The 21,904-nt window shown below is 42.4% G+C and overlaps 1 protein-coding gene across 2 annotated transcripts in view; it reads left to right on the top strand.

The window, feature by feature from the left end:
* Nucleotides 1-2,121: 2,121 nt before the first annotated feature.
* Nucleotides 2,122-21,904, top strand: part of LOC120535086 (centrosome-associated protein 350) — a 192,274-nt gene continuing 172,491 nt past the window's right edge. For both annotated transcript variants that reach the window (XM_039762643.1, XM_039762642.1), the window contains exon 1: nucleotides 2,122-2,202. The gene's annotated coding sequence lies outside the window, so the exon portion shown is untranslated. The remainder of the gene's footprint in view (nucleotides 2,203-21,904) is intronic.

The raw sequence follows: 21,904 nt of genomic DNA, 5'->3' as shown, positions 1-21,904 counted from the left end.
GAAAGAAGGGCCAACACTGGGAATAAATTTCATGTCATTGTCAATAAAAGCCTTTGAAACTCATGAAATGCTTGCAATTCTACTTCAGTATACCAGAAAAAACATCTGACAGAAAGACATAAAAACACTGAAGCAGCAAACTTTGTGAAAACCAACACTTGGGTCATTCTCAAAACTTTTGGTAGATACACAGCAGAACTCACCACACCACAAAGGGTGGCACTGTAGTGGCACTGCTGCCTCCCAGCAGGCAGACAAGATTTAACATCCCAGTTCCTCCATGCATTGAGTCTACATATTCTCCCCGTGTCTGTGTGGCTTTCCTCCCATTGTCCAAAGAGGGTAAATGAATTGGTGCAACTAAATTGGCTCTAGTGTGTGTCTGGTGTGAGTGTGTGTTTGCCCTGCAATGGACTGGACCCTAACCCTAACCTGCATTTTGTATCACTCTTTAATTTAATATTGTTTTTGTATCAGTATGCTGCTGCTGGAGTATGGGAATTTCCCCTTGGGATATATGATAGATAGATAGATAGATAGATAGATAGATAGATAGATAGATAGATAGATAGATAGATAGATAGAGATAGATAGATAGATAGATAGATGATAGATAGATAGATAGATAGATAGATAGATAGATAAGATAGATAGATAGATGGATAGATGTTTTAGCATAGTTGGCAGGATTAGATAGATAGATAGATAGATAGATAGATAGATAGATGTATGAAAGGCAATAGATAGATAGATAGATAGATAGATAGATAGATAGATAGATAGATAGATAGATAGATGTATGAATTATAGATTAATAGATAGATTAATAGATAGATGAAAGGTTTTATATGATAGATAGATAGATAGATAGATAGATAGATAGATAGATAGATAGATAGATAGATAGATAGATAGATAGATAGATAGTGTAACAAAGGCGCTATATAGGGGCCTGACCTGACACAGAAAGACACGGAGGCACATATAAAAACACAAAGACTTTATTTTTCTTCACCCGTGGGCACACGTCTTCTCCGTGATCCACAGGCAATACACAGTCCCAAAGCACAAACACAATACTGCAACACACTTTTCTTCCACTACCACCACTCCTCCACAAGCGTAGTCCTCCTCCTCCCGAACCTGGCTCCCTGAGTGGTGGTGGCTGGCCCTTTTTATAACCCACCCGGAAGTGTTCCAGATGCTTGACCACCTGGTCCTAATTGCACCTCCAGGTTGGGGCTGAAGATTCGTCCAGCCAGGCTGCTGAGTCCACGCAGCTCCCCCTAGTGGCCATCCGAGAGCCCAACTAGGCTGTGGAGGACTCCATCTCCCATGGACCCCTGCGGGTGGTTGGGGAATCACCGTCACCAAGCGTCCCGGGGGAGGTACTGGACTGCCCATGGTGGCTCCCCCAGAACATAAGCAGCAGGGGCGTCCCTTCTGGGCATGGGACCCGGCTGTCCTTCACAATAGATAGATAGATAGATAGATAGATAGATAGATAGATAGATAGATAGATAGATAGATAGATAGATAGATGAAATGCACTATATAATAGATAGATAGATAGATATGAAAGGCACTACATGATACATAGATAGATAGATAGATAGATCGCTACCACTGTGCCACCGTGTTTGCATAATTCTTTCATATAATTCTTTCATTCATGGTGCACAATGTCCTCCTCTATTATGATCTTTAATGTTTAGCTGTAGTCAAGAAAAATAAAAACAGTCTTAAAAAAGACTTGTAACGATTGTTTAATTTGGAAACATTCCAAACAGCGGCATGTGGATTCTCGCACTGAGCCGTCTAAAGCTTTCTGGCATGCGTGCAAATCAATCACTTCACTTCTCACTAATATTTGCTTTGCACTTTAAGCGCTTCAGATAATAAAACTGGCACCACAAGTAACCACGGGCACCTGGACCCGCTCTCCTGTACATCTTTTGTTCTCAACACCTGACAACCACAGCGCACCTGTTGCCGTTTGCACGTTGACTGAAGGTCGCAGGGTGTGACGGGGGCGCGGGAGGCGGGGTGGTGTTTAAGCTCCGCCCTCTTTGTCTGTCCGAGGTAAGCGGCGGCGCCGGCGCTAGTAGCAGCGGGAGTCCCAAAAAAATCCCCGGGATTGGAGCGTTCAGTGGCGGCATATTTCACGGTGTAGGAGTCACCTGCGGAGCTGCGCATGAAGTGGTATGTAACTAAAAAAAAAAAGAAATTAATTACAAAGAAAAGTAATCGTATTGCTTTCAGATGTGTGCACTTTAGTGCTGTAAGTTTGTTTGTAAAATTCGCGATTGTATTTCAAGACAAAGATGCGGGGTTTACGATGAAGCCGTGCGCTCATTAAGGTAGCAGGTAAAATTCCAGATTAGGTGTTTGCATGCTTTCAAATCTTTCGATTGCTCGTTTTAGTTTGTAAACGTGTGTGACGCTTTGTTCTGAGAGGAGATCGGAGTCCGAATAAACAAACAGAAGAGATTTGATGATCTCCGACTCGCCTTAAATAAAACGGGCTTTGGATTTTCAAACAAAGTAGCAGCCTCCACTGCGCCCTTATAGACACATCCGTCAGTTTTCATTTTACATTTACATCTGTTTGCTCAGCAGGTGCCTTTGTCCAAAGCGACTTACAAAGGAGTCGAGTAACGTAAAACTGCGGACTGTTTGGGGACAACTGCATGGGGCAGGACAAGGGGTCAAAAACTCTTTAAAAAAATAAATAAATAAAGGTTGCCAGAGCAGTGCCACCGGGTATCAATGATTCCTCTGAAAAAAAGCGATGTGTTGGATTAAACATCTAGGGCAGTTTACTTATTTGTCCTCGGATAAACTCAAGATCGGAGTTTCTGCTTAATGTGTACAAGAAATAATGTGTTGGCAATAAATCCATTTAAAAGTTCAATCAAAATGTGAACCTGAATAAGTTTCTTAATAGGAACTCAAGTAAAAACCAAAAGCTAAGCCAAACACGTTAAATCACACAATGCATTTAGTGTGTTTATTAGAATCTATATACTCAATTAAGTAATACCAACATGCAATTCACAAAACTTTTTCTTAAATTGAAATATGTACTCTGCGGTTGGTTGGCACCCTGCCCAGGATTGGTTCCTGCCTTGTGCCCTGTGTTGGCTGGGATTGGCTCCAGCAGACCCCGTGACCCTGTATTGGATTCAGCGGGTTGGACAATGGATGGATGGATGAAATACGTACTTTAATATGATGGGGGGGGGGGGTTTGGGGGAAAAAACCCCTTCAAAATATTCACATTGTGTTGCTTTGCAGCCTGAAATGAATGAAGAAACACAATAAATGTATTTCTCCAGCTATATTTATACTCGATGCAACTTCAAACAGCCAAGTGAAAGATAAAAGAGCAACAGAAAAATAAAACCGTCACGGTGATGGTTAAAGGATCACCCCCCCCTCCCCCATTGTGTCAGTACTTTGTGGACCCCCGTTTTTGCTTTGATTCCAGTCCCTTGAGTCTGAACAATCCAGGAGCGGACTGGGTCTCAAAAGCTTCCTGGGCATCCCTTCAACGAGTGAGGTGACGAGGTCGAGCCCCTGGGCCCAATATTCATTGTCATTGTCTTAAAATTTGTGATGAGTACGCGGCTCACCTATGATATGAACTCTAGCTAAACTGTTGTTTAGACACAACTTAAAATTTGATGACATGCTTCGAATAAAAATCTAGTAACATGGCTTATATGTTATTCGAGTACATGTCAAATGTCATGTCCAAGTGCCAGTGCCCTAGTAGGCTAGTAGCTGCTCATTTACAATGGAATAAATTATAACTGAAGTTCTAATGAAAACCTCACATGATTGAAATGCTTCATTAACTTAACGATAAACTATAAACATTCCGTCCTAATATGAAAAATTCCTATCCTGCGCTTTATAACTTTATTTCATCATGCTAATAATCGCAGCTGAGAACCACTAATTATCATTCACGCCAATGACCAGAGAACAATAAAATATATAATACAGAATCTAAACTAATGATTAGTACTGAAGAATTTAAATACTAAATATGAGACAAAATAAATTGCAATAATGTATATCCATCCATCCATCTTCTAACCCGCTGAATCCAAATACAGGGTCACGGGGGTCTGCTGGAGCCAATCCCAGCCAACACAGGGCACAAGGCAGGAACCAATCCTGGGCAGGGTGCCAACCCACCGCAGGACACACACAAACACACACGGGCCAATTTAGAATCGCCAATCCAGCTGACCTGCATGTCTTTGGACTGTAGGAGGAAACCCACGCAAACACGGGGAGAACATGCAAACTCCACGCAGGGAGGACCGGGAAGCGAACCCGGGTCTCCTAACTGCGAGGCAGCAGCGCTACCACCGTGCCGCCCTAATAATGTATATGCTAACCGAAATGTAGCAGGATTGAAACAGAAATCGGCAAACGGCAGTTTTAATCAGATTTTTTCGCTGCAGCGTTGTGTACTGACAACTAAAACAACTTGATGACGTAATACGGTATATTATATAAGGCTATATAAATCGCAGTACTGGACAGATAATGTTTAATAGTTTAGAAAATGAAGTATTTAATGTCAAACAGTAACCAGTACTTAAAATTCATTTCATGATATGGCCAGCCCATGACCAGACCAGAGTCCATGGCCCACCGGGCATTGCCCAAATGGCCAGTCCGCCCCTGGTACACACATTGTAACTATCAGTCAGATTACAAAATTAGTTGCAAATGTGTCTAATGGTTTATATTCTACAATGTAAGATGAACCCATTTTATTCTGTTGATTACACTGTTTGCATTATCTTAAGAGTAAACTGCCATGCTGGTCCACCAGTTCTACCCCAATCTAACCTGCGCTCCGTGGCCTTTAGCTTTATAACGCTCAGACGTTGGAATGACCTGACGAAATTTAACGAGATCCTCTCATGCAATTCATTCTTGCAAACAAAAAAAAAAAAACCAACGACTTCGGCCTCCTCTGTTTAGGAAGACGTTGAACTGACCCAGAGGTGCAGACCCTTCTCTGTCCTGATGTGCAGGAAGATTTGTGTTTCTACTGTAACCTTTATCTGTTTTGGTTTTCTTGTAGTGTTCGTATTTTTGTATTTTATTCTGGTTTATTGTCACTTATTATATTTCAATGCTTTGTATCTACTGTATTTGTTCAGTGTTTCACACAGATGTTATTTCTATCCAATGTTGTATATGCCTTATTCTTTATGAATGTATGGGAAAGGCACTATATAAATGTATTTCTACTTAACTTTATCAAAAAAGCGTCGCATATCAGCTTCCACAGCCACACAACTTCCACTGCATCTGGAAAAAAAAAAAAAAATTACTAATAGTCTTTAACTTTCTTTCCAACTGAACAAAGGTGTGCAAATCCTTTTGAACACACTGTTAACAAAGGGGGCGGTTCTTTATGCAAATGATCCTACTTTATGCAAATAGTTAAAGGGTAAGTTTGGTATTTTCCAATCAAAATGATTTCTTCACAAACATTGGTTGCAGACTGGCTCCTTTTACCCCCCATAACGCTGAATTGGGATGGCAGAATGTCACCCAATGTCATTTTCTGACCCACGTAGAGGGTAAGTGTATCATTGTGAAATTTGTGAGACTTACCAGGAACATTTTATCGGGTTCTTGAATCGCTGAGAACCCAATAATCTCATCCTTGAAGACTAACGCACATAGACGTGTATAGCGATCCTATCCAGACAAAGTCTCAAGTGCTGCCAATTGCCAGTCACTCTGGAACAGGGGCGTGCGGTCAGGGGAGGCAGGTGAGGCTAAAAGTAAAAAAAAAAAATCTAATAATAACATAAAATAAATGTGTCCACTGGTCTGTGCTATAAATTTGTTTTCTGTATGACTCCAATAATTGTGATTATTTTTATAGTCTAAAATCGCTGAACTGGCGCATTTCCTGTTCAAATACAAGGGAGAAACACGAGGTGTGGCAGCGACGAACCTCACCTCACCTTGGACTGCGCTCTCCCTCACACACTGGGCTGATGCATATGATTGGCGCGTGCTTGTTGCTGTTTCTCTGTATGTCGCCAATATAAGGTTTGCAGACGTGTTTATTATACACCGTGGAACTGGCCCTGGACCCAGACAGACGGACATTGTTCATTCACCCAACACACATTTATTTCCACAAAACTATTTACAATATTTACAGAGTCCAGTGCACAAACCCAGTGCCTCCAGCACCGAACCCCCAAAACTCCGGGCCTTTCACACAGTCCCAAGTGCCTTTCTTCTGGCCGCCTCCCGTCCTCTTCCACCCGCCTTCCGTGCCCCATTCATAGCACCCAGGATGAGCTCCAGCTGCTTCCCGGCATTCCTTCGTGGACACGCCCCCCGTGTGGCGCACCCGGAAGCCCTCCGGGGGTCCCCATTCTTCTTCCTCCCAGCACTTCTGGGTGTGGTGGAAGCTCCAGGGTTCTTTAGGCACCGGGGCGCCGCCTGGTGGTGGCCACGGGCCCCTACAGGGTTGGGCTTCCAAGCCCCCTACCTGAAGCCACCAACAAAACCAGGGCGGTCGCCCCCTTGTGGCCTGGCTAGGCTCCACCCTCAGCCGCATGCCACAACACCCTGACTTTCCACAGTCTGGCTAATATCTTTAATGAATGTGTCTGACATATTTAGCCTTGCTGATCTGTAGTGAGACAGTACCGCACTGCCCTGAAGGGGGCGCATGTGAGCCCAACAGGTGCTCATTGCTGCTGTTCTTCTATGCAGAGGAGCCAATAAGTTAGCAACATCAGAAAGTCAAGTGCACTGCAGCGCTCCATTTATTTTAATTTTTTGTTCCAACTGACTGCCAAAATGTAAGATTAAGAGTTTTAAAAATAAAGGAAAATAAGGAGGACTTCTCCACGAAAATCTGTCACTTTCTTGTAGAAGGATAGGCGCATAAACTTCATTTACACATAAAGGTAAGACCATCAACGGTTTTCAATTTTATAAAAAATGGTATCAGACTAAGAAAAGAACAATCCAACATTTAAAAACTTAATTTTGACCTTTTTAAATAAATTATTCTTTTGTTTTTCTTGTTATCCTGTTAGTGAACAGTCTGATTAAAATTGATTAAAGCATCAGAATTAAAAGCTTTTAAAAACAACTACATAATTCAATTAAGGTCAAAACTGAAATCTGTTTTTGTACACCTCTCTATACTTTCATTTGTTTTGAATGAGTAGGAATTGTGGAATTGCAACGGAAAATTTAGAACACATGGAGGGCAAATACGCTCTATCCGCTCTCTCTCCTGCCGCTTTATAAATGTAACATTTTTTCTTAGTCAAAGACGTACCTGTGTGTGTGTAAAGAATGCTGATGAGATATGAAACATAACCAGTAGTCAGTGTGCATGCTGGCTGCCAACTGAATAGTGAATAAGCGACTCTTTTGGGTTCGTATATTTGTAAATCTGACCCTGAAGGAGTCACTGCCTCACCAGCCATGAACCTCACCGCACGTCACTGCTCTGTAATATTCTACGTTGGATTCTCTGCACACGGCATTGTTGCGAAACACAAAAAACAAAAAAAAAAAAAAAAAAAAGCCTGGATATCCAGTCCTCCAGAACGTTAAATGAATGACATGTGAACACAATAAAGACGTTTTCTTTGTGTTCTTCAGGATTTTGGCAGAACTTGATGCCCAGAGAAAGCCACATGAAACAATTTTTTTGAAGCCATCTAACCAAATGCAAGTGATGAAAGCTCATGTGGATGGTTTGATTTGCTGCAATGAGCAGAGAAATGCTCGTCGTACAATCCGCGCTCACATGATGATACAAATGGCAGAAAAACACTCAGTTCAGACATCTGTGTGGACTCACTGTAATTATGGACAATTCACACATACTTTTTTTTTGAACAAATCTTCTTAGAGAGCCTTGCAAATTGAGTTAATGGAGCATAATATCAGAGCATGATGTATGATGTTGTTTTGTTATTTGTTATTTTGTTTTGTTATTTTTAGAATAGTATTTATTCTAGGGAAGCTTACTCCCACCATTTAAAAAAAGAAGTGTTAAAAGTATTGCGGCATTTTGCAGAAGTACTGTGTTTGTGTGTATATGTATATGTATATGTGTATTCAGAGCGCATCACTTTTTCCACATTTTGTTATGTTACAGCCTTATTCCAAAATGGATTAAATTCATTTTTTCCTCAGAATTCTACACACAACACCCCATAATGACAATGTGAAAAAAGTTTACTTGAGGTTTTTGCAAATTTATTAAAAATAAAAACTGAGAAATCCCATGTCCATAAGTATTCACAGCCTTTGCTCAGTACTTTGTCGATGCACCTTTGGCAGCAATTCCAGCCTCAAGTCTTTTTGAATATGATGCCACAAGCTTGGCACACCTATCCTTGGCCAGTTTCGCCCATTCCTCTTTGCAGCACCTCTCAAGCTCCATCAGGTTGGATGGGAAGCGTCGGTGCACAGCCATTTAAGATCTCTCCAGAGATGTTCAATCGGATTCAAGTCTGGGCTCTGGCTGGGCCACTCAAGGATATTCACAGAGTTGTCCTGAAGCCACTCCTTTGATATCTTGGCTGTGTGCTTAGGGTCGTTGTCCTGCTGAAAGATGAACCGTCGCCCCAGTCTGAGGTCAAGAGCGCTCTGGAGCAGGTTTTCATCCAGGATGTCTCTGTACATTGCTGCAGTCATCTTTCCCTTTATCCTGACTAGTCTCCCAGTTCCTGATGCTGCCACCACCATGCTTCACTGTAGGGATGGTATTGGTCTGGTGATGAGCGGTGCCTGGTTTCCTCCAAACGTGACGCCTGGCATTCACACCAAAGAGTTCAATCTTTGTCTCATCAGACCAGAGATTTTTGTTTCTCATGGTCTGAGAGTCCTTCAGGTGCCTTTTGGCAAACTCCAGGCGGGCTGCCATGTGTCTTTTACTAAGGAGTGACTTCCGTTTGGCCACTCTACCATACAGGCCTGATTGATGGACTGCTGCAGAGATGGTTGTCCTACTGGAAGGTTCTCCTCTCTCCACAGAGGATCTCTGGAGCTCTGACTGACCATCGGGTTCTTGGTCACCTCCCTGACTAAGGCCAGTCTCCCCCGATCACTCAGTTTAGATGGCCGGCCAGGTCTAGGAAGAGTCCTGGTGGTTTCGAACTTCTTCCACTTACGGAAGGCCACTGTGCTCATTGGGACCTTCAAAGCAGCAGAAATGTTTCTGTAACCTTCCCCAGATTTGCGCCTCGAGACAATCCTGTCTCTGAGGTCTACAGACAATTCCTTTGACTTCATGCTTGGTTTGTGCTCTGACATGAACTGTCAACTGTGGGACCTTCTATAGACAGGTGTGTGCCTTTCAAATCATGTCCAATCATCTGAATTTACCACAGGTGGACTCCAGTGAAGCTGCAGAAACATCTCAAGGATGATCAGGGGAAACAGGATGGACCTGAGCTCAATTTGGAGCTTCATGGCAAAGACTGTGAATACTTACAGTATGTACATGTGCTTTCTCAGTTTTTTATTTTTAATAAATTTGCAAAAATCTCAAACTTTTTTCACATTGTCATTAAGGGTTGTTGTGTGTAGAATTCTGAGGAAAAAAATTAATTTAATCCATTTTGGAATAAGGCTGTAACATAACAAAATGTGGAAAAAGTGATGCGCTGTGAATACTTTCCGGATGCACTGTGTGTGTGTATGAGATATATACATACAGTGGTGTGAAAAACTATTTGCCCCCTTCCTGATTTCTTATTCTTTTGCATGTTTGTCACACAAAATGTTTCTGATCATCAAACACATTTAACCATTAGTCAAATATAACACAAGTAAACACAAAATGCAGTTTTTAAATGATGATTTTTATTATTTAGGGAGAAAAAAAATCCAAACCTACATGGCCCTGTGTGAAAAAGTAATTGCCCCCTGAACCTTATATATATATATATATATATATATATATATATATATATATATATATATATATATATATATATATATATATATATATATATATATATATATATATATATATATATATAATATGGTTGGTTTATTCACCTTAACGCCCAACCAGTAATTTCTTTCACCACAATTCACACCACTACAATTGCTCTCACCAACACACTGCCCTCCTCCAGTCAAGCATTGCCTCTCTACTTGCAAGCTCCAACTTGCCTGGAATGCGGTCCCTTTTATTACAGACTAGGGAGTACTTCCAGTGCCAGGGTGAGTGCACGTTGGAAGCACTTCCGGGTCACATGGAAGTCCATTATAACAGGGAGTTTTGTCTCTCTGCAGTGCCCTCTCGTGGCAACCCGTGACCAAAGCAGGGCTGCCCTGCCGGACTACATTTCTCAGCATGCCCGGCTGGCTTCCCACTGGGCACAGATATCTGGGGCTGCTGCCATTTATCTGTTCATCTCTTCTAGTCCTTCCTTCTTGGTCTGATCCCTTTCTCCTACCCGGCCAGGATGCCCATCTGCCTGTGAAGAGCCTCCTGTCTGGGTAAGGAACCATCGCCTCTTGTGGCCGGCCCCTGTGGCATATACCATATAATATAAAATCCAACATCTGTCTGTATGTCTGTCCACTTTTCAAGAGAGAACTATTTAATGGATTTAGATTCAGTTTTTTTTCTAGAATTTGCTTGAACATTCCAATTGATTTTGCGACTTCTCTCATCGCGCCAAGAATCGTAGTTGCTTGCAGGAGCAATATATTCGTGCTACTCCAAGACACAGACTGAGGGCCGAGGGGAGGGGAGCAGGGCAGGGACCTCCTCACTGTCCTGCGTGGGCAGAACCATGGGGGACGGCTAATTTACACACATTATCAACAAAATAATGGAGAATTCTAAACAGTTTGTAGTTGTTTTTTTTTTTTATTTTTTATTGTGATCATTCCGTACAAATAGATCAATTTTTACAAAAAATAGGATTGAAAACAAATCAATCCCCACCCCTGAGAAAGAGAGCATGGCCAACAGAGTAAAACTTAAAGCTAGTAAAAATGCATAAGATGATAAGTTTAATAGGCAGATAAAGAGAAATGGAAAGAGAATCTACTTCCTCAGTGCTTTTAAGAGCTTATTCTAAAATATTATTGATCTGATCCTGCCAGGTTTTGAAAAAGTTCTGCACAGATCCTCTAAGTGAGAATTAGATTTTTTTCCAGTTTCAAATAGTATAAGACATCAGTTGCCACTGACTTAAAAGAGGAGAGTTAGGATTCTTCCAGTTTAGCAAAATAGGTTTGCGTGCCAATAGTGTAGTAAAGGCAATCACAGTTTGTTTGTCCTTCTCCACTTTAAGCCCATCTGGAAGAACACCAAACACAGCTGTTAATGGGTTAGGAGGGTTTGTCACACCAAGGCTGTCTGAAAGGCACTAAAAAATGTTTTGTCCAAAATGAAGTTAATTTGGTGCACGTGGCCCGAAACAAGTGACCCAGTGAGGTCGGGACTTAATTGCAGCGATTGCAGGTTGGATCTCGCCCTGGAAACAGTTTGGACAGTTTCAAGTGAGACACATGTGCTTGATATATAATTTTGAGTTGATTTAATTGTATGCTAACAGTTTGTAGGTTTGTTCTAAGGATTTAACTTTAGTTACTACGGATTACTAATGCTGTTGGGTGAGTACTGCTTGAATATTTGCTTATCTCAAGGTGACAAATAGCCTCTCTTCAGGGCTAACACTGACTTGCATACTGCTTGACCGGTGTGTAATATGGTGTTATACCAGCTGCAGCTGGCAATCAAAACTTCGAAAATAAGACGCCCGACAGATTAGAAGAACTTATGTGAAAATCGACGCATTTTGTCACATTTCTTCATAGACTGCACTCTCGCTGTGCAGTCAGAGGGTGAACCCAGTAGCGGCGGCAATGTTCTCTCTGTCTACAAAGCCGTATCAGGAGGATTAACACAAGGAGGTTAAGGTTCAGGTCTAATAAAGCCAACTGATGCATATTTTGTGAGCCCAATGAAAGATGAACCCTACAGGTTAAAAACGACAACAACATTTACTTGTATAGCACATTTTCATACAAATAATGTAGCTTAAAGTGCTTTACATGATGAAGAAAGAGAAAAAAGGACAAAGTAAGAATTAAAATCGGAGAACACTAATTAACTTAGAATACAAGTAAGGTCTGATGGCCAGGGAGGACAGAATAAACAAAAAAATTCCAGGTGGCTGGAGAAAAAATAAAATCTGTAGGGGTTCCAGGCCATGAGACCACCCAGCCCCCTGAAGGCATTCTACCTAACATAAATGATCAGTCCTCTTTGTATTCAGGGTTCTCATGGAAGGACTTGATGACGACGGTCACGTGGACTTCTGGCCTTTAATCCATTAATGTAGGGACATCACGGTGCTTTGATTAGGTGGTGGTGGCGCAGGTCGCCACCACAGAAAACCGGAAATAGAAGAGAGGAGAGAGTAGGGGTTAGTACAGATTTTGAAGCCACCATGAACAGTAATGATAATTAATCGAACTAGCCGACCCGCATACGCCGCATAATTATTCATTGATGGGTGAACACTTCCTGAAAGACACAGTTCAGCAATCCCCTATTCAGCATCGTGATAGAGGGCGGCCATCACTCCGGGTTCGGTGTCAGTCTAACAAAGGAAAAAAAGAAGGGGCACAGAAACAGGGAGAACAGAAGCTTGCGGGGACAAACATAGACGGCAGCAATGAGAGAGACCTGTTAGCAAAGCAAAGCAAAGCTGCTGGAACCGAAAAGAACAATGAAAAGTCAACGTGGCTCAGAGGTGCATGTGGACTGTAGCAGAGACCAAAGCGGCTGAGGATGTGTTTGGTGAGGTGTTGGGGGCGGGCACATGAGCAGGCAGTGCGTATGCCTCGAGAGTGAGGGAGGGCGCGGGAGGAGGGTTAGAGTTGGAGGGCGGGACTCCGTCGTGCATACCCCATGGTCGGGCGACTCAGTCTATACATATATATACTGCTCACAAAAATTAAAGGAACACTTTTTTTTATTGGGCCTGGCATGAAATCAATTAAACCTGTCTGATAATTTTCTGGTTGGTTAAGCAGCTGAGGTCATTGTTAATCACTTTCAGCTGTATTGGTGTTCATGGACTTAACGACAGGTGCACTAAAGTGGCAACAATTAGAAAAACCCTCAAAACAGGACTGGTTTTACATGTGGAGGTCATTTCAAGTTTCTCCCTCTTGATCTTTTTTGGCTGGTTTTCCACTTGTGCTAGTTTTGGCTTGAGTAATTATCTCTACTGGCAGTATGAGGCGATTCCTTAACCCTACAGAAGTTGCACAGGTTGTCCAACTTCTCCAGGATGGCACATCCACACGTGCTGCAGCAAGAAGGTTTAATGTGTCTCCCAGCACAATCTCCAGAACATGGAGGAGATTTCAGGAGACTGGCTGTTATTCTTGGAGAGCTGGACAGGGCCGTAAAAGGTCCTCAACCCATCAGCAGGACCGATACCTGCTCCTTTGTGCAAGGCGAAACAGGCTGAGCACTGCTCGTGCCCTACAGAATGACCTCCAGAGGGCCACTGGTGTGAATGTCTCTACCCAAACAATCAGGAACAGACTTCATGAAGATGGCCTGAGGGCCCAACGTCCTGTAGTGGGCCCTGTGCTCACTGCCCAGCACCGTGGAGCTCGACTGGCATTTGCTCAAGAACACCAGAATTGGCAAGTCCGCCACTGGCCCTGTACTTTTACAGACGAGAGCAGGTTCACCCTGAGCAGCTGTGATAGGCGTGAAAGAGTCTGGAGAAGACAAGGAGAACGATATGCTGCCTGCAACGTCATTCAACATGACAGGTTTGGTGGTGGGTCAGTGATGGTCTGGGGAGGCATATCCATGGAGGGACGCACAGACATCTACTGCGTAGGAAATGGTGCTCTGACTGCCATAAGGTATCGAGATGAAATCCTTGAACCCATTGTCAGACCCTACGCTGGTGCAGTAGGTCCTGGTTTCCTCCTAATGCACGACAATGCCCGGCCTCATGTGGCAAGAGTATGCAGGCAGTACCTGGAGGATGAAGGAATTGAAACAATTGAATGGCCTTCACGATCCCCTGACTTAAACCCAATAGAACATCTGTGGGACATTATGTTTTGGTCCATTAGGCGCCGCCAGGTTGCTCCTCAGACTGTACAACAGCTCAGGGATGCCCTCATACAGATCTGGAAGGAAATGCCACAAGACACCAGTCTCATTAGGAGCATGCCCCGACGTTGTCAAGCATGCATACAAGCTCGTGGGGGCCACACAAGATACTGAAAAGCATTTTGAGTAGCAGAAATTAAGATTTTGAAAAAATGGACTAGCCTGCCACATCTTCATTTCACTCTGATTTTAGGGTGTCTACACAATTGAGCCCTCTGTAGGCAGAAAACTTTTATTTCCATTAAAAGACTTGGCATCCTTTTGTTCCTAAGACATTGCCCTGTTGTTATTTGTATAGATATCCAACTTCATATTGAGATCTGATGTATCTAATGTGTTTCTTTAAAGTGTTCCTTTAATTTTTGTGAGCAGTATATTTATTATAAATATATATAATTATAAATATGCAGAGCATCAGGATTAAATTAAAATGAAGTTATGAGAAAGCCATGTTAAAAGTAATGTGTTTTCAGCAGGTTTTTTAAAGTGCTCCACTGTATAAGCCTGGCGAATTCCTATTAACAGGCTATTCCTGATTTTAGGTGTCTAACAGCAGAAGGCCGCCTGCCCGCCTCACCACTTCTTTTAAGTTTAGCTCTTGGAATTTTAAGCAGACCCTCATTTGAAGATCTAAGGTTACGATTTGGAATATAAGATGTCAGACACTCCGATATATAAGACCGAGAGAGATTATTTAAGGCTTTGCAAACCATAAGCAGTATTTTAAAGTTAATTCTGTATGACACAGGTAACCAGTGTAATGACATCAAAACTGGAGAAATGTGCTCGGATTTTCTTTTCCTAGTTAGGATTCTAGCAGCTCCATTCTGCACTCGTTGCAATCGATTGATGGACTGCTGATAACTGCACCAACCCTCATGTAAACACTCAAAACTACAATCTGGGCTGCAGGTTGGCGTTTTACAAAGGCAAGCCAACGCGAATGTAACGTCTTATTGAAGTCAATTGAGCGCGCATTCACATAACTAAGTTCTGAACACCCGAATGCACAGGGCCTTAAAAAATATACAATTTTTCACATCGTTTAAACATGTAGCGCTAAACAATGCCCTTAATGTTCTCCTGTGCAGAAGAAAAATATTGATATTCTTAATTGTTGTTGCGGCTGAGAAGATGACGAAACAGTACATTCAGGTCCGCGTTGCGTATCGCGCTCCTTACATTTTTGTTTCTCTCCGTCCCTGGTCTTCACTTGGCAAAGTGTCCAATAATGAGAATGGACATCCAGTCAATAGGCGTAACCTGAAAGCAGACAAACGTGCGTTCAACATAAAACGAACACGAGACCACAGGATTCAACTTTTTGGCTGAGGTTTGCCAGATTAGTTCCTTCTGCACCAACCCGCTGTGAGTGCCCGCGCACGCTGACGTCACACAGAGTGTTCTCCCGCCGCTCAGGTCTCGCGTTGACAACTCGGCTGCATATTTGAAGGACTTGAAATTAAAGTTCGAGTTCAGTCCATTCGAATGTAAATCGGCTAAACCAACAGCGCAGCTCGCAGCTTTTTCGCGGTGCCTTATTTTGGAGTCCGAGCTGGTAATGTGTTACTCACACCGCGCACACGCCATTCGTTTGGAGCACCCGCAGACACGGGGCTTCTCGTGCACGCGTCAAATCGGACGAAGTGCGCACATTAAAGTTGACGCGAGGGTAGAGTGCTAACATCCCGATCGGGTCATGGCAGTTTCTAAAACGGGTGGAAGTATTCGCGGGGTCTTCCAAAAACCTAATGAAACTCCAAAAGCAATGCTGGAAACCACTGAACTCCATTACTGCTGTTTATAAGGTAAGAGGCGCGACAGATGATGGCCTTTCAAAATAGAAGTTTAATCTTTGATGAGGTTCTGACAGGACACATGGAGCGTAAGATTTGTCGACACGCCTCTCATAATTCAGTATCTGTTTTGTGTTCGTAAGAATTCTGTCTGAAACTTTCGAAATCACTTCAGGATTTTTTTTTGACCGTTCAGCGCCTCCTGACTCGCCGGTACAGGACAACCCCTACCTATGATTTGCCGTTCATCACATCTTGATGTTTAGTTACGCAACACGTCGACATATTTAAGGCTTCCCTTTTTTTTTGATCATATAGACCCAAAAACACATTTTGCAGCGGAAAAAAATGCCTTTGTAATAAAGAACAAACCAATAGTTGTCTTCAACAAAAATGATCCGAAGGATTGGAAGTTATGCCTGCTACATCAACCAGCCCCACAGTGTAAAAAATGTCAGTAAATTTAACGGTAAAAATACTGTAAATGGTGAAAGGTAAGACCTTTTCTGAGTAGAAAGTTACCTTATGTTCTACTGAAAATTACCTGTATATCTTAAACAATACCTGTCATTTTTTTACAGCCAAGTTCTGTAAAATCGATATTTTTTCACCTTCAAAATATGCTACATACCGTTTACTGACATACACTGAAAAAATCTGTTAATTATACAGTGTAAAACTGTTAAATAGCGAAGGTAAACAACCGTAAAGTATAAAACAGTAAAGCGCTGTTTCAGTACAACCGAAGTTACGATGTTTGCGTAAGGACACGCCCCCTTTTACCGTAGTGTTCCTGCTGAACCGCATTCCTTTGAATAGTTGGGGAAAAAAAACTTAAACCAAGTTAACAAACTTCTTTTTCCCTGCGTGCTGAAGGTTTTTTGAGGTTATGGAAGCTGATTTATGGTGGGTTGTATTCGATAAGAGGGCACACCTGTAGGACACCAAACACCGCAAAAGCAAACTTTACTTCCCCACCAGATAATGTGTCATAGCTTCCTTAAATATTGAATTGTTTTGAATGGTACGTGTTTGCTATTGGTTGTTGTTACTTTATTGATGTAAGCCGTGTACTGGAGTTTAACCCTGACAATACTTTCTAATAGTTTATTGATTGGCATATTTATTACACTACATGAATTTCTGGTTATGGTTAAACATTCCCTTCTGTTGGAATGTGTTGCAAAGAAAACACAGTTTGTACTACAAAGTTATACTGTAGGCCTCAAAATATTGTTACCTTATTTATTACAGTAAAATTTAGGCAACCCAGCTGCCAGTACTTTGAATTTAACATTTTTTTTTTTTAAAGTGTACTGTAGACCTAAAAATATTGTCACCTTCTTTTTTTATGGTAAAAGTCTGGCAATCAAGGTTGCCAGTATTTTACCGTAAATTTAACATTTTTTTTTTTACAGTGCAGGAGTTTACCCCATCATGAGATTCATGGGATCTAAAATAACTTCTAACTAAAAAAAGAGGGTTTGCAATCCATAAGCATGTGAAGTGTTGTTTTATGCTACAGTGGTGTGAAAAACTATTTGCCCCCTTCCTGATTTCTTATTCTTTTGCATGTTTGTCACACAAAATGTTTCTGATCATCAAACACATTTAACCATTAGTCAAATATAACACAAGTAAACACAAAATGCAGTTTTTAAATGATGGTTTTATTATTTAGGGAGAAAAAATCCAAACCTACATGGCCCAGTGTGAAAAGTAATTGCCCCTGAACCTAATAACTGGTTGGGCCACCCTTAGCAGCAATAACTGCAATCAAGCGTTTGCGATAACTTGCAATGAGTCTTTTACAGCGCTCTGGAGGAATTTTGGCCCACTCATCTTTGCAGAATTGTTGTAATTAAGCTTTATTTGAGAGTTTTCTAGCATGAACCGCCTTTTAAGGTCCTGCCATAGCATCTCAATTGGATTCAGGTCAGGACTTTGACTAGGCCACTCCAAAGTCTTCATTTTGTTTTTCTTCAGCCATTCAGAGGTGGATTTGCTGGTGTGTTTTGGGTCATTGTCCTGTTGTAGCACCCAAGATCGCTTCAGCTTGAGTTGACGAACAGATGGCCGGACATTCTCCTTCAGGATTTTTTGGTAGACAGTAGAATTCATGGTTCCATCTATCATAGCAAGCCTTCCAGGTCCTGAAGCAGCAAAACAACCCCAGACCATCACACTACCACCACCATATTTTACTGTTGGTATGATGTTCTTTTTCTGAAATGCTGTGTTCCTTTTCGCCAGATGTAACGGGACATTTGCCTTCCAAAAGTTCAACTTTTGTCTCATCAGTCCACAAGGTATTTTCCCAAATGTCTTGACAATCATTGAGATGTTTCTTAGCAAAATTGAGACGAGCCCTAATGTTCTTTTGCTTAACAGTGGTTTGCGTCTTGGAAATCTGCCATGCAGGCCGTTTTGCAGGCCAGTCTCTTTCTTATGGTGGAGTCGTGAACACTGACCTTAACTGAGGCAAGTGAGGCCTGCAGTTCTTTAGACGTTGTCCTGGGGTCTTTTGTGACCTCTCGGATGAGTCGTCTCTGCGCTCTTGGGGCAATTTTGGTCGGCCAGCCACTCCTGGGAAGGTTCACTACTGTTCCATGTTTTGCCATTTGTGGATAATGGCTCTCACTGTGGTTTGCTGGAGTCCCAAAGCTTTAGAAATGGCTTTATAACCTTTACCAGACTGATAGAACTCAATTACTTCTGTTCTCATTTGTTCCTGAATTTCTTTGGATCTTGGCATGATGTCTAGCTTTTGAGGTGCTTTTGGTCTACTTCTCTGTGTCAGGCAGCTCCTATTTAAGGGATTTCTTGATTGAAACAGGTGTGGCAGTAATCAGGCCTGGGGTGACTACGGAAATTGAACTCAGGTGTGATACACCAGTTAGGTTATTTTTGAACAAGGGGGCAATTACTTTTTCACACAGGGCCATGTAGGTTTGGATTTTTTTTTCTCCCTAAATAATAAAAACCATCATTTAAAACTGCATTTTGTGTTTACTTGTGTTATATTTGACTAATGGTTAAATGTGTTTGATGATCAGAAACATTTTGTGTGACAAACATGCAAAAGAATAAGAAATCAGGAAGGGGGCAAATAGTTTTTCACACCACAGTATATTGTGTGTTAAAGTGCTGGGAGTATATTCTGGTTTGACAAATTTTTGACGTTTCCATTTAGACCATAATGTTGACTTACTGTAGTTATTTGGGCAGCCTTGTCTGTGGTTTGTGGTAATGCAAGAGTGCCGTTTGGCACATTGACTGTGTCCAGGGTCTGGTGTACCAAAATCTGCTTTTCCTGTGGGTCTCCATCATCAGTAGCTTGACGGGTGCTGTCCATCCATCCATTTTCCAACCCGTTGAATCCGAACACAGGGTCACGGGGGTCTGCTGGAGCCAATCCCAGCCATCACAGGGCGCAAGGCAGGAACCAATCCCAGGCAGGGCACCAACCCACCGCAGGTGCTGTCTTCACTCCCTTCTCTTACTCGGTGGGAAGGCACATTGTTTAGAACGAACAGATACTGTACAGTTACTTACTTTTCATTTTTATTATGAACATAGCTGTCAGTTCTGAGTGTCCCGCATTGCCTCTGACTGTACCATCATAGTTGTGAACGATGTTGATCGCGTACATTCCGGGGCAGTGCTTCGTTCACTCATGCTCTAAAGCAGGGGTGGGCAAAGTCAGTCCTGGAGGGCTTTTTGCTCCAACCTCGTTGCTTAATTAGAAAACAATCCTTGCAAATAATTTAATTTCATGGCTTGTTAGTGCTTTACCTCTGCCATATCAGGCCATTCTCATATCCTAGATGTTCTTCCCCTTTGTAAGGAAGTCATACAAATGATTTGAAGGCTAAAATGGATGAGTAATACTCAGTCTTTCACTTTTTTCTCTTCACTTTTCCTTCCAAGTATTTAATTAAACCCAGTAGTGCATGATAAATACACACAAGTGCAAATGGTCACACGCTAAATGGAGAAAAGCTGCTGTCTTTTGTCATTTGAACCTTATTGGTAATAAAAAGCCATTAAAAACCAAGAGAACAGCTGTTTAAGACTAAAACAAGCAATAAGGGTTCCGAATCGTAACGAGCGAGACAACGAAAGTGAAGCACAAGTGTGACTTGAGCAGTAAGTGCTTCTTATTAAGGAACTGGGTTGGAAGAAAAACCTGCAGCCACTGCGGCCCTCCAGGAATGACTTTGCCCACCCCTGCTCTAAAGCATAATCTGGTTTTGAATGAAGATCTTTCTTTTGTAGAAAGTTATTTTTAACGCCTGTATTCTCCACATACATGGCACATGGTTTATGTAGTTTGCAGGGGTCTTTTTGGAGACTTTTTCGCCCTGGAAGGCTTATCTATCCTAACCGTAGACTTAATATTTTGGTTAGATGAAGTTGAACTGAGCAACCAGAACTCTTAGCTGCTGTGAAGGACAGCCGGGTCCCATGCCCGGCAGGGACGCCCCTGCTGCTTATGTTCCGGGGGAGCCATCATGGGCAGTCCAGTACCTCCCCCGGGCGCTTGGTGGCAGCCTCCTGGCTGGCGGTGATTCCCAACCACCCGCAGGGCTCCATGGGAGATGGAGTCCTCCACAGCCTGGTTGGGGGCTTGGATGGCCGCTAGGGGGAGCTGCATGGACTCAGCGGCCTGGCTGGACGAATCTTCAGCCCCACCCGGAGGTGTAATTTGAGAAAAATTAAAGTTGGAGTACAAATTCTTAAACTTTGTACGTGCCTCTGCGTCAGTCTGTGCAGGGTCGAGCGCTTATATGGCGTCTTTCACACTGCCTAAATCCCCACTCCTGCTTTGTGCCCTGCCTTCATGAGATACTCTCTCTTAATGAGAGCACCATTAACAGATACTTGGACTCGAGCATGGCATATGCAGGCTTAAAAAGAAGTACAGCTAAATAATAAAAAAGACTTTATGACCAACACCTTCTGAAGCCCACCTTACTAATCCAAAGTGAAACATCTGAACAGACTGAAGCCAGAAGAGCAGACAAAATGACCAGAGGTTAATATTACATACCCGGACAACACCGCGTGCCGCTTCTATGTATTTACTGTAATATGAAAAGGAGTATTGTGTGCTTTTGCAGAGGTTGTTAGGTGAGGCTTGATGGAGAGTAGAAGTGCAGTGCGACATAAAGGAGAATCTAGGGGTTGTTGATTACCTTCGGCTTTGTCAGCTTTTCTCTATAATTTTAAGCACTGCAAACTGTCCACCTTGAACTAAGAGGACAATTCCGACATGACAGCATTCATGTTTACAACCCAGGAAGCAGTTACCACAATTCTGGAATCCGATCAGACCCAAAATGAACAAAAAGTCTTGACTGAGAAGAGCGGAGACAGAAAGAGAGGGAGTGTAGATGATGGAGGAGACAGTTAGCAATAACAGTAGGGTCACCATTTGAAAAACACAATAACCTTTGCTTTCTTTTCTTAACCTATTCTACAAATCTATCTATCTGTCTATCATATAATGCATTTCACTTTATCTATCTATCTATTATATAGTGCCTTTCACTTCTATCTCTGTAATGGAAGGATTTTTCTAAAGGGGGATCAAGAGAGCAGATGGGCGTTGGTCGCTCAGCGCAAAACCCAGCTGCATTACTAATGTTTTGGAAAGATACAGCCAAGGTTATGCTGACTTGTTTTTCACTTTGAGGGGTACAAGAAGGAAAAGTACTGGGAATATGGCCAAAGGGTTATGCTGACTTGTTTTTCACTTTGAGGGGCTTTTACTGTATACAGCCCTTATTTTTGTGTGCCTCCTGGTACCAGGTGCCGTCTCCATCAGGACCAAGTGCAAAACAACACCGCGTCCCGTGGAAGGGTGTGTACTGAAACTGATCACTTCTGTATACACTGCTTG

This window comes from Polypterus senegalus, chromosome 9, assembly GCF_016835505.1.
Source record: "Polypterus senegalus isolate Bchr_013 chromosome 9, ASM1683550v1, whole genome shotgun sequence".
NCBI classification, from domain to species: domain Eukaryota; kingdom Metazoa; phylum Chordata; class Cladistia; order Polypteriformes; family Polypteridae; genus Polypterus; species Polypterus senegalus.
Note: the sequence above shows the minus strand (reverse complement) of the source record. Positions and strands in the feature narration are given on the sequence as shown.